Source organism: Lissotriton vulgaris, chromosome 4_1 (genome assembly GCF_964263255.1).
Source record: "Lissotriton vulgaris chromosome 4_1, aLisVul1.2, whole genome shotgun sequence".
Lineage (NCBI taxonomy): Eukaryota > Metazoa > Chordata > Amphibia > Caudata > Salamandridae > Lissotriton > Lissotriton vulgaris.
In genome coordinates this window covers 752,598,484-752,609,711 of record NC_141691.1, presented here as the reverse complement: position 1 = coordinate 752,609,711, position 11,228 = coordinate 752,598,484, and positions in this window count along the sequence as shown.

The following is an 11,228-nucleotide window of genomic DNA, read 5'->3' as shown; positions in this document are numbered from 1 at the left end:
GGAAATGGAGATGTGATTGATTCTTTGCATGACTGAATAGGTGTGTGAGTAACTCCATGGATGTGTGACAGTCTGTGAGTGCCTGTTTACACTGAGTGTATCAAAGGTTATATTAGAGTCTGAAGATGTATTATCACATAAATGATATCATCAGTGATGTAATCAGTAATGTCAAATGAGATGTCAGTGATGTCATCAGTGATGTCATTTGAGATGTCATCAGTGATGTCATCAGTGATGTCATTTGAGATGTCATCAGTGATGTCATCAGTGATGTCACTGACCATGTCATGAATGATGTAATATGTGACATCATTAGCAGTGGATTGCGGGTCCGCGATATATAGTTAGTGCAACTAACTATATATGGAATTTCAATGGTTTTGTGCAAATAAAATAAGGTTTTTTAAATGCTAATCCCTAACTATATATGGTCTATAACCTATGGTTTTTTCAGTGAATTTTCAAGGTTTTGTAAATGCAAATTCCTAACTATATATGGTCTATAACCTATGGTTTTTTCTGTGAATATATATATATATATATATATATATGTATATATATATATATATATATATATATATATATAATATATATATATATATATATATATATATACATATATATATATATATAATATATATATATATATATATATATATATATATATATATATATATATATATATAACCTACTGGCGGATGCCAGTAGGTAGTTATAGTTAGGAACTACTTTCCATCGGAAATCCACAACATTCTATTAAGCATGGGCTGAAAATTTGTTCCGCTTGCGGAATTTGCGGATTTTCCGCGATTTTGCGATTCGTGAAATCGCAGTAAAATCCGCGAATCAGCGGGGAAAAATTTTCAGCCAAGCACTTACAGGGTTACCGCAGCAGGTGCAAAAGAAGAAGCTAATTTTTTGTAACCTTTTACAAAAGGGTTACAAAGAAGTTAACTTCAACTTGGGCACCTGCTGCTGTAAGCCTGTTAGTGCTTCCTGGCGCCTCGTTGCCCACTTGAAACTATTCTCTGACCCTGCTCTGACCCTTGAAGCAGGGTCAGAGAATAGTTACAAGTAGGCAATGAGGCGCCTGTCACGAAAATTAAACCTCAACAGGAAGCACTGACAGATATAAAAAGAAGCATTTGCAAAGCAATAGGTCATTAGGAAAGTTTGAGCTATTGGTCTTGTAAATGACAATTTTTTTTATTTATGTGTTGGTTCTGAAAATAGCTAAATTAATAGCTTTGTCATTTACAATGCCAATAGTTATAACTTTTGCAAATGTGACACCTATAGCATTTGTAATGCAACATGTTTTGTATTTACGTGACTTAGCTGTATTGATATTACAAATTACAATGGATTTAAATTTTTTAAAATAATTAATACTTAAATAAAAGTAATTTTAATTTATAATGGCAATAGCTTAAGCTTTTGTAAATAACTTTTGTGAAGATTATGTTCAGTGTATTTTATTGTGACAAAATCCAAGAACAGAAGTGAAATATTAACATATTTTTGTGACATTTGTAATAAAGTTTGAAACATTGAGAGAACATATTTGAACCAGTTTTTGTTGAATGGTTGCGCAGATTGAGGCTGGGGTGGCGCTGAGTGGTGCTGTGGTGGTGCTGAGTGGTGCTGTGGTGATGCTGAGTGGTGCTGTGGTGGTGCTGAGTGATACTGGTATGGTGCTGAGTGATGCTGGGGTGGTGCTGAGTGGTGCTGTGGTGCTGTGGTGGTGCTGAGTGATACTGTGGTGATGCTGAGTGGTGCTGCGGTGGTGTTGAGTGATAATGTGGTGGTGCTGAGTGATGCTGTGGTGGTGCTGAGTGATGCTGTGGTGGTGCTGAGTGGTGCTGTGGTGGTGCTGAGTGGTGCTGTGGTGGTGCTGAGTGATAATGTGGTGGCACTGAGTGATGCTGTGGTGGCGCTGAGTGATGCTGTGGTGCCGCTGAGTGGTGCTGTGATGGTGCTGAGTGATAATGTGGTGGTGCTGATTGATAATGTGGTGGTGCTGAGTGATGCTGGGGTAGCGCTGAGTGATGATGTGGTGATGCAGAGGGCAGAAAGGCACAAAAAGCAGTCTAACAAAGGGCAGAAGGGCAGAAAAACAAGGGAAAAACGAGTCTAACAGAGGGCAGAAGGGCACAAAAAAACAGTCTAACAGAGGACAGAAGGGCAGAAAAACAAGGGAAAAACGAGTCTAACAGAGGGCAGAAGGGCACAAAAAACTAGTCTAACGTGGCAGAAAGGCACAAAAACGAGTCTAAGAGAGGGCAGAAGGGCACAAAAAACGAGTCTAACAGAGGGCAGAAGGGCACAAAAACAAGGGAATAACAGAGGGCAGAAGGGCATAAAAAATGAGTCTAACAGAGGGCAGAAGGGCAGAAAAACAAGGCAAAAATGAGTCTAACAGAGGGCAGAAGGGCACAAAAAACGAGACTAACAGGGGGCAGAAGGGCAGAAAAACAAGGGAAAAACGAGTCTAACAGAGGGCAGAAGGGCACAAAAACAAGGGAAAAACGAGTCTAACAGAGGGCAAAAGGGCAGAAAAAACGAGTCTAACAGGGGGCAGAATGAATCCCGCCCCGCGTGTTTGTCCACGAAGATGCCACCTTTTTGTGCAATACCTCTACTCAACTGGAGTACTTTCTACTGTCTAATCAGTAAGTGCTCCCTCGTTGGCTAAATGTATAGGGGCAGATTTACAATAACTGGCGCATCCCCAGGGATGCGCCAGTTATTGTGCGCCCCAGCTCCGCCACCCATGTTGCGCCGCATTTACAATGCGGCGCACCATGTGGCAAAAACGGCACAGATGCGTCACGCATCTGTGCCGTAAAAGCAGCGCATTGCTGGAGCTGCGTCGCGCTTGCGACGCAGCTCCAGCAATGCTCTGGGGGGCCCTATTTCCCCAATGCTGCATCAAGCCTTGCGCCTGCTTCAAGCAGGCACAGGGTTTTGACGCAGCATTGGCCTAAAAGTGACTGAGTGAATTCTTGTAGATTTCACTCAGCCACTTTTAGGAGACGTTCCTGCGCAGGAACGCCCTACCCTGCGCCGGAACGCCTCCTGATGGCGCAGGGCTTTACAACGTGACGCATCTTTCAGATGCATCACGTTGTTAATACCCAGCACCATGGCGCATCTTTTGTGCTGCCACTGCGTCACAAAAGGTCTCGGTAGAGGGTGGGAGTGGTGAACCAGAGGGTAGCAGTGAGGAACCAGAGGGTGACAGTGATGAACCAGAGGGTGGCAGGGGTGAACCAGAGGGTGACAGTGCTGAACCAGAGGGTGGCAGGGCTGAACCAGAGGGTGGCAGGGGTGAACCAGAGGGTGGCAGTGATGAACCAGATGGTGGCAGGGGTGAACCAGAGGGTGGCAGTGGTGAACCAGAGGGTGGCATGGGTGAACCAGAGGGTGGCAGTGGTGAACCAGAGAGTCACAGTGTTGAACCAGAGGGTGGCAGTGCTGAACCAGAGGGTGACAGTGGTTAACCAGAGGGTGGCAGTGGTGAACCAGAGGTGCTGTGATGAACCAGAGGGTGGCAGTCGTGAACCAGAGGGTAGCAGTGGTTAACCAGAGGGTGACAGTCCTGTACCAGAGGGTGGCAGGGGTGAACCAGAGGGTGCTGTGATGAACCAGAGGGTGGCAGTAGTGAACCAGAGGGTGGCAGTGCTGAACCAGAGGGTGGCAGTGGTGAACCAGAGGGTGGCAGTGCTGAACCAGAGGGTGACAGTGGTTAACCAGAGGGTGGCAGTCGTGAACCAGAGGGTGGCAGTGGTGAACCAGAGGGTGACAGTGCTGTAACAGAGGGTGGCAGGGGTGAACCAGAGGGTGCTGTGATGAACCAGAGGGTGGCAGTGGTGAACCAGAAGCTGGCAAGGGTGAACCAGAGGGTGGCAGTGGTGAACCAGAGGGTGGCAGTGCTGAACCAGAGGGTGACAGTGGTTAACCAGAGGGTGGCAGTGGTGAACCAGAGGTGCTGTGATGAACCAGAGGGTGGCAGTGGTGAACCAGAGGGTGGCAGTGGTGAACCAGAGGGTGACAGTGCTGAACCAGAAGGTGGCAGGGGTGAACCAGAGAGTGGCAGTGCTGAACCAGAGAGTGGCAGTGGTGAACCAGAGGGTGGCAGGGGTGAACCAGAGGGTGGCAGGGGTGAACCAGAGGGTGGCAGTGGTGAACCAGAGGGTGGCAGTGGTGAACCAGAGGGTGCTGTGCCCATACACGACCGCATGGGTAACTTCGCCATGCAAGCGGCCCGCGAACATCTAAAAAGCCCCGTGAACATGAAAAAATCCCCGTGAACACGCAAAAAACCCAGCGAACACGCAAAAAAACAAAAATCCGGAAATTCGCACGAATGAGCGGATTTTGTGGATTGCAAATTCGATTTCACGCGAATTCGCTGAACCCGAATTCGCAAATTTCACCCATACTTACTCCACACCACCCCAGTTCAGACTTGGCCGTATGCAAATCAGCCTTGACCCTGTGCCTCATGGAAACAGTCCAGCCCGAACTGCCAAGCCATGTCTTTCCTGGACCGGAATCAAGCATCCTAGGACCGGTTTCTGGCTATCAGCCGTCTTCAGCCAGGATAGCTTGACTCCAGTGGTGTGGAGAGCATGGGACTCACGTCTGAGCATACCCATCCCACTCGGGGTGACAATGCAAAAACAACAGTTGATGGACAGAATGCAGAACAATGTCATACGTTCACCCCAGTGCAGAGATCTGGACCTAAATCCATCGTTGTTTTGAACTCCACATCACCCCAGTTCAGACATGGCCATATGCAAATTAGCCTCGACCCTTTTGCCTCATGGGAATAGTCCAGCCCGAACTGCCAAGCCATGTCTTTCCTGGACCGGAATCAAGCATCCTAGGACCGGTTTCTGGCTATCAGCCGTCTTCAGCCAGGATAGCTTGACTCCAGTGGTGTGGAGAGCATGGGACTCACGTCTGAGCATACTCATCCCACTCGGGGTGACAAATGCAAAAACAACAGTTGATGGACAGAATGCAGAACAATGTCATGCATTCACCCCAGTACAGAGATCTGGGCCTAAATCCATCGTTTTTTTGCACTCCACACCACCCCAGTTCAGACATGGCCATATGCAAATCAGCCTTGACACTGTGCCTCATGGTAACAGTCCAGCCCGAACTGCCAAGCATCCATCACCACCCCCTTTTGTACCACTCATTTCTACCAAGGCACAGGATGGCTGCCAACACTTCCTGGTTTGAAGTGTTGACAGCCAATTTGAATACAGCCCGTGATCGGCATGGTGCACGGATCCTCTGTGCCTCTATATATCGGAACTTGTATTTTTTTATTTTTTCAGCAACTACTGATAGGATTCACGCCATTTAACAAAAAGAGTTCTTTCTGAAACAAGGGCTACCTTTTTGCCAAATCTGGTGTAATTCCGTTCAGCAATTCGGGCTGTAGCAGTGTCTAATGTTTCCTATGGGAATTGACATGGAGAAAACACTTTTTGGGACCCCCCTTTTTTCTCCTCGCCCGCTTGCCGAGTCACCACAAAACTTTCAAGATAGGAGAGGACCGGAAAGCCCCACTAGTTTTGAAAATTTCGCAAAGATTTATCAACCGGCACCAAAGTTATTGGGAAAAGAAAAAACGCTTTTTAAATAGAAACAAGGTCCTAACTATAACTACCTACTGGTGACCGCCAGTAGTTAATATATATATATATTGAGTGAACATGGCTCGCGAGAGCTGAAACGCGTATCAACATTGGAAGAATAAAATATCTTCAGCACGAAACTGGGTCCTTGTCCGCAATTTTGGACTCCTATGATTTGGAATCTTGTCGGAACTAAGTGATATAAATACCTGGAATTTGTTTTACTCCAATCTAATGGCATGGAGGAGTATGGGTCTAATAACTATGGATGAGTTCAAGTTTTTGAAAAAAGATCAACCGGTAATGCCCATAGTTTATTGTATACCCAAAATTTATAAGAACAGTGCTAAGCCACCAGGTCGTCCAATAATTTCTGCCTGCAACAGCATCATGGAGAACGCAAGCAAGTACATTGATTTTTTTCTACAGGACCATGTTAGAAATCTCCCATCTTTCATTCTTGATACTGGTGACTTATTACAGAAACTAAAGGGAGTGACATGGCAATCTGGGTACTTGCTGATCTCTTTGGATGTATCCTCCCTGTACACCAGTATTCACCACAGGGACGGATTGAAAGCTGTTGAACTTACTTGAACTCGAGACCTATCTGTTTTTATGAACACAACAGAATGTTATTGTCAATGATTAATATTTGCCTGGAAAATAATTTCTTTCTATTTTCCAACCAAGTATTCCAGCAAATGAGGGGTGTGACTATGGGGGCCTGTTTCTCCCCTCGAAATGCCTGCCTCCATATGGGATACTGGAAGGAACAGGCCCTCATACCTAACTATCCTGAAATCATGTCAGAGAAGGTTGGGAAATGGTTTAGGTATATTGACGATTGCAAAAACCAAAGTTGATGGACAGAATGCAGAACAATGTCAAACATTCACCCCAGTACAGAGATCTGGTCCTAAATCCATCGTTTTTTTGCACTCCACACCACCCCAGTTCAGACATGGCCATATGCAAATCAGTCTGACCCTGTGCCTCATGGGAACAGTCCAGCCCGAACTGCCAAGCCATGCCTTCCCTGGACCGGAAACAAGCTTCCGAGGACCGGTTTCTGGCATTCCAGCCGTCTTCAGCCCGGCTTGCTTGAATCCAGTGGTGTGGAGAGCATGGGACTCACGCCTGAGCATACCCATCCCACTCGGGGTGACAATTGCAAGAACCACAGTTGATGGACAGAATGCAGAACAATGTCATACATTCACCCCAGTACAGAGATCTGGGCCTAAATCCATCGTTTTTTTGCACTCCACACCACCCCAGTTCAGACATGGCCATATGCAATTCAGTCTGACCCTGTGCCTCATGGGAACAGTCCAGTCCAAACGATGGATTTAGGCCCAGGTCTCAGAGATTGTAAGAGTTCCTGTTTAAATAAGTATGTGTTTCTATAAGTGTTTGTTTAAGAGAGTAAGTATGTTTAAGTTTCCTTAGAAGTAAGGTGGTAGTGTGTGTATAGTTGTATATGCAAATAAATGGATGTTCAATAGTTTATTTGCATGTGTGAGTATGTGTGTGAGTAACATTTGGATGACTGTCGATGTGTTACAGGATGTATAGGTGTATCACTACATATGATGAGTGAGTATATGTATGAGTGACTACATAGAACTGTTGGTGAATTAGTGGATGTGTATATAAATGGTGGAATTACTGAATTGGTTGTTGTAACTGGTATGGGTTTTTTTGAACATTTTTAGTTTCTATTTTTGAATATGTGTTTCAAGGGTTACAGTGAAAGGAGGTCTGTCACTCTGTCACAAGGATGGTGTCATCAGTGATGTCATGAGTGATGTCACTGACCATGTCATGAGTGATGTAATATGTGACGTCATCAGCAGTGCATTACACGCGCAAGTTATAGTGAGTCCAACTAACTATAACGTGGAATTTCAATGGTTTTATGTCAGTAAAATTTTCAGCTAACTATAACTGGTGTGAAACCTATGGTTTTTTCAGTGAATTTAATCGGTTTTTTAAATGCTAATTCCTAACTATATATTTGATTGACAGTGTGCATGCAACGTGGAGGTCTTGAGGCGGAAGCCGGGACCTGGTATGAAAGATTGATGTTCTGCTCTAGCGGAAAACTGCTTTTAAACCTGTGAATTGATTGCTTTTAAAAGAATAATTTTTAGAAGTGTATTTTCTGTCACTGTGATACTGACGCCTTTGTTGGGCTACACCTCACTCCCTTGTTCCCGCCCCACCGCAGCTGTCAGGCGCTGCCGGGGACCCTAGCGGAAATCACCTTCAGGTGAGGAGCAGGCGAGCTGCACAGTGCTCGGCCCCTCCCACCTTTAACCTTTTAAAAACCCCAGTCACAACGCGAGCACCGATTGACAGTGTGCATGCAACGTGGAGGTCTTGAGGCGGAAGCCGGGACCTGGTATGAAAGATTGATGTTCTGCTCTAGCGGAAAACTGCTTTTAAACCTGTGAATTGATCGCTTTTAAAAGAATAATTTTTAGAAGTGTATTTTCTGTCACTGTGATACTGACGCCTTTGTTGGGCTACACCTCACTCCCTTGTTCCCGCCCCACCGCAGCTGTCAGGCCCTGCCGGGGACCCTAGCGGAAATCACCTTCAGGTGAGGAGCAGGCGAGCGGCACAGTGCTCGGCCCCTCCCACCTTTAACCTTTTAAAAACCCCAGTCACAACGCGAGCACCGATTGACAGTGTGCATGCAACGTGGAGGTCTTGAGGCGGAAGCCGGGACCTGGTATGAAAGATTGATGTTCTGCTCTAGCGGAAAACTGCTTTTAAACCTGTGAATTGATCGCTTTTAAAAGAATAATTTTTAGAAGTGTATTTTCTGTCACTGTGATACTGACGCCTTTGTTGGGCTACACCTCACTCCCTTGTTCCCGCCCCACCACAGCTGTCAGGCGCTGCCGGGGACCCTAGCGGAAATCACCTTCAGGTGAGGAGCAGGCGAGTGGCACAGTGCTCGGCCCCTCCCACCTTTACGGCTACTAATGAATCACTCCCCCAGGAAGCGCAGTGGACGAGCGCAGCGGGCGCGTCGACGGCGCGCCGAAGACGCGCCTAAGACAAGCCCGTCTGCGCCCGTCCGCGACCGGCCGGGACCAGGGGCAGACCATGCTGTCCGTCCCAGCGCCTACTCGAGGTCTGTCCTCTTGAGCTACAGAAACAAAGGACAGGGCTTGTTATCAAGGGACACCCTTAGTCGTCTCTGCTCCAATGGCATCCTGGCCCAGGGCTGTCATTTAACCACCCCGGCGCTACAACACATGCAGAGAGACCTATTCCCGCCACCGCTCACCATCTTCTACCTAAACACTCGTTCCCTGGTAAAACACCAGTTGGACATCTTTCTCCTATTAGATACAGAGAAACCGGACATTCTCCTGCTCACGGAGACATGGTTAAACCCCAACTCTGCCCCCGACATCATTGCAGCCCTCCCACCCAACTACTACATCATCCACGCTGACCGTACCAGCAGGAAAGGGGGAGGAGTCGCAGCTATTATTCGTTCCAACCTGACCGTCACCTCCCCCGCTGGCCTCTCGCTGGAGGAGTCAGACAATCTTGTGCTGAAAATCACCACTCCTGACTCGACAATTGCGTGTGTTCTACTGTACAGACCCCCGACCCCAATGCCTACATTTCCTATGAACCTGGCCGACCAACTTGCTAATCTAGCACTCGAACACCCCAAAATCTTTCTGATTGGAGACCTAAACTACTGGTACAAAGACCCCCTAGAGGGCCCCCACTCAGCCGAACTGTCGGATCTCCTCTCTAACTTAAATCTCACCCAACTAGTCTCCTCTGCCACCCACTGCAAGGGCCACATCCTCGACCAGTTGTGGTCTAACACCACCTGCACCACTGCCCCAACCATACTACCATGCATCTGGTCTGATCATGCTCTCCTTCAATTTAACCTTTGCATCTCCCCTGCGACCACTGCCGCACCAGCCGGAGGCGGGTCAGCCAGGAATTGGAACTCAATCAACAAACCAGCTTTCTTAGAGTCATTAGCCAACACCATCCCACCTACTCAAGACGAGATCAATTCCTCGGTCTCCTCGCTTACCAGCTGGCTCAACACGGCCAGGGATTCTCATGCCCCTCTTAAAAAAATCAAACGGGCGAGACGTGCTGACGCCAACCGGTGGTTCTCCACTGACTTAAAAGCAAGGAAATTGGCCTTACGACAATTAGAACGTCAATGGCGTCGGAAGTACGACCCTGACTTAAAAAAGACCTTTACGAAAGCTAGGAAAGAATACATGACGGCCATCCTGATGGCGAAAGCGTCCTACTTTTCCTCTAAAATTCTGGAATCCACAAATAAGTCTAAGGACATCTTCTCCATCCTCAATGAACTTACAAACCTTGACACGGTCCGACCCAAGATCATCCCCACCCAGTCTTTATGTGATTCACTTAACGTTTACTTCATCGACAAAATACTGGACATCAAAGCCAGCATTCCTCGACCAGTGTCCCCCCTTACTTCTGGCATGTCAATCAAGCCAAATCACTACACCTTGAGCAGTTTCCCACCCATTACCCAGGACCAATTTCGGGAATTACTATCTAGAGTAAAATCCGGTGCCCCTTCAGATAGCTGCCCGCCCCACATCCTAAAAGAGTGCTTCCTGACCCACCCAGCCCCTGCCCTCACACTCTTGAACAAATCCTTGACTCTTGGCCTAGTCCCCACAGCTTTTAAAGAAGCCATAGTCATTCCGCTTCTAAAAAAACCGGGGGCAGACCCAGCCTGCAAAGCCAACTTTCGGCCGATCTCGCTGCTGCCCTATTTGGCAAAAGTCCTTGAGGCACACGTGGCCAAATGCTTATCTAATTTCCTCGAGGAATCCTCCTGCTTCGACCCCCATCAGGCAGGCTTCCGGCCTGCCCATTCTACCGAAGCAGTAGTCACGACAGTTCTGGACACCCTGCGCGACTGTGCCGACAGACGCTCTCCACAAGCCCTGGTGCTCCTAGACCTCTCGGCCGCTTTTGACACGGTCGACCACAACATCTTGGTCGACCGTGTCGAACAAGCCGGCGTCAGGGACCTAGCAGCCGGTTGGCTGAGGTCCTTCTTGACTGACCGTAACCAAACTCTGCGCCTTGGCGACTTAATGGGCACCAAACAGGCCATCACCTGTGGAGTGCCACAGGGCTCCTCCCTGTCTCCTCACCTATTTAATCTGTATATACTCCCTCTGATCCAGACCTTAAGAGATAATCAGGTGAGAGTCTTCAACTATGCAGAAGACTTACAGCTGCTGTTCACCATCGACAACACCGAAGACTCCATACGGCACTTCCAGTCCACCATGAGCTTCATCAAAACTTGGATGGACCAGAACCAGCTTAAATTAAATCCGGGTAAAACGGAACTAGTCCTGACCGGCGAAAGCAGCAAGTACTGGGGCCCGCATTACTGGCCTTCTGAACTAGGCCAAGCCCCAATACCTTCCCTGTCAGCCAAAACACTAGGAGTCACTGTGGACCGTGACTTATCTCTTAAAACTCAAGTTGGTCAAGTGGTCTCCAAGTGTT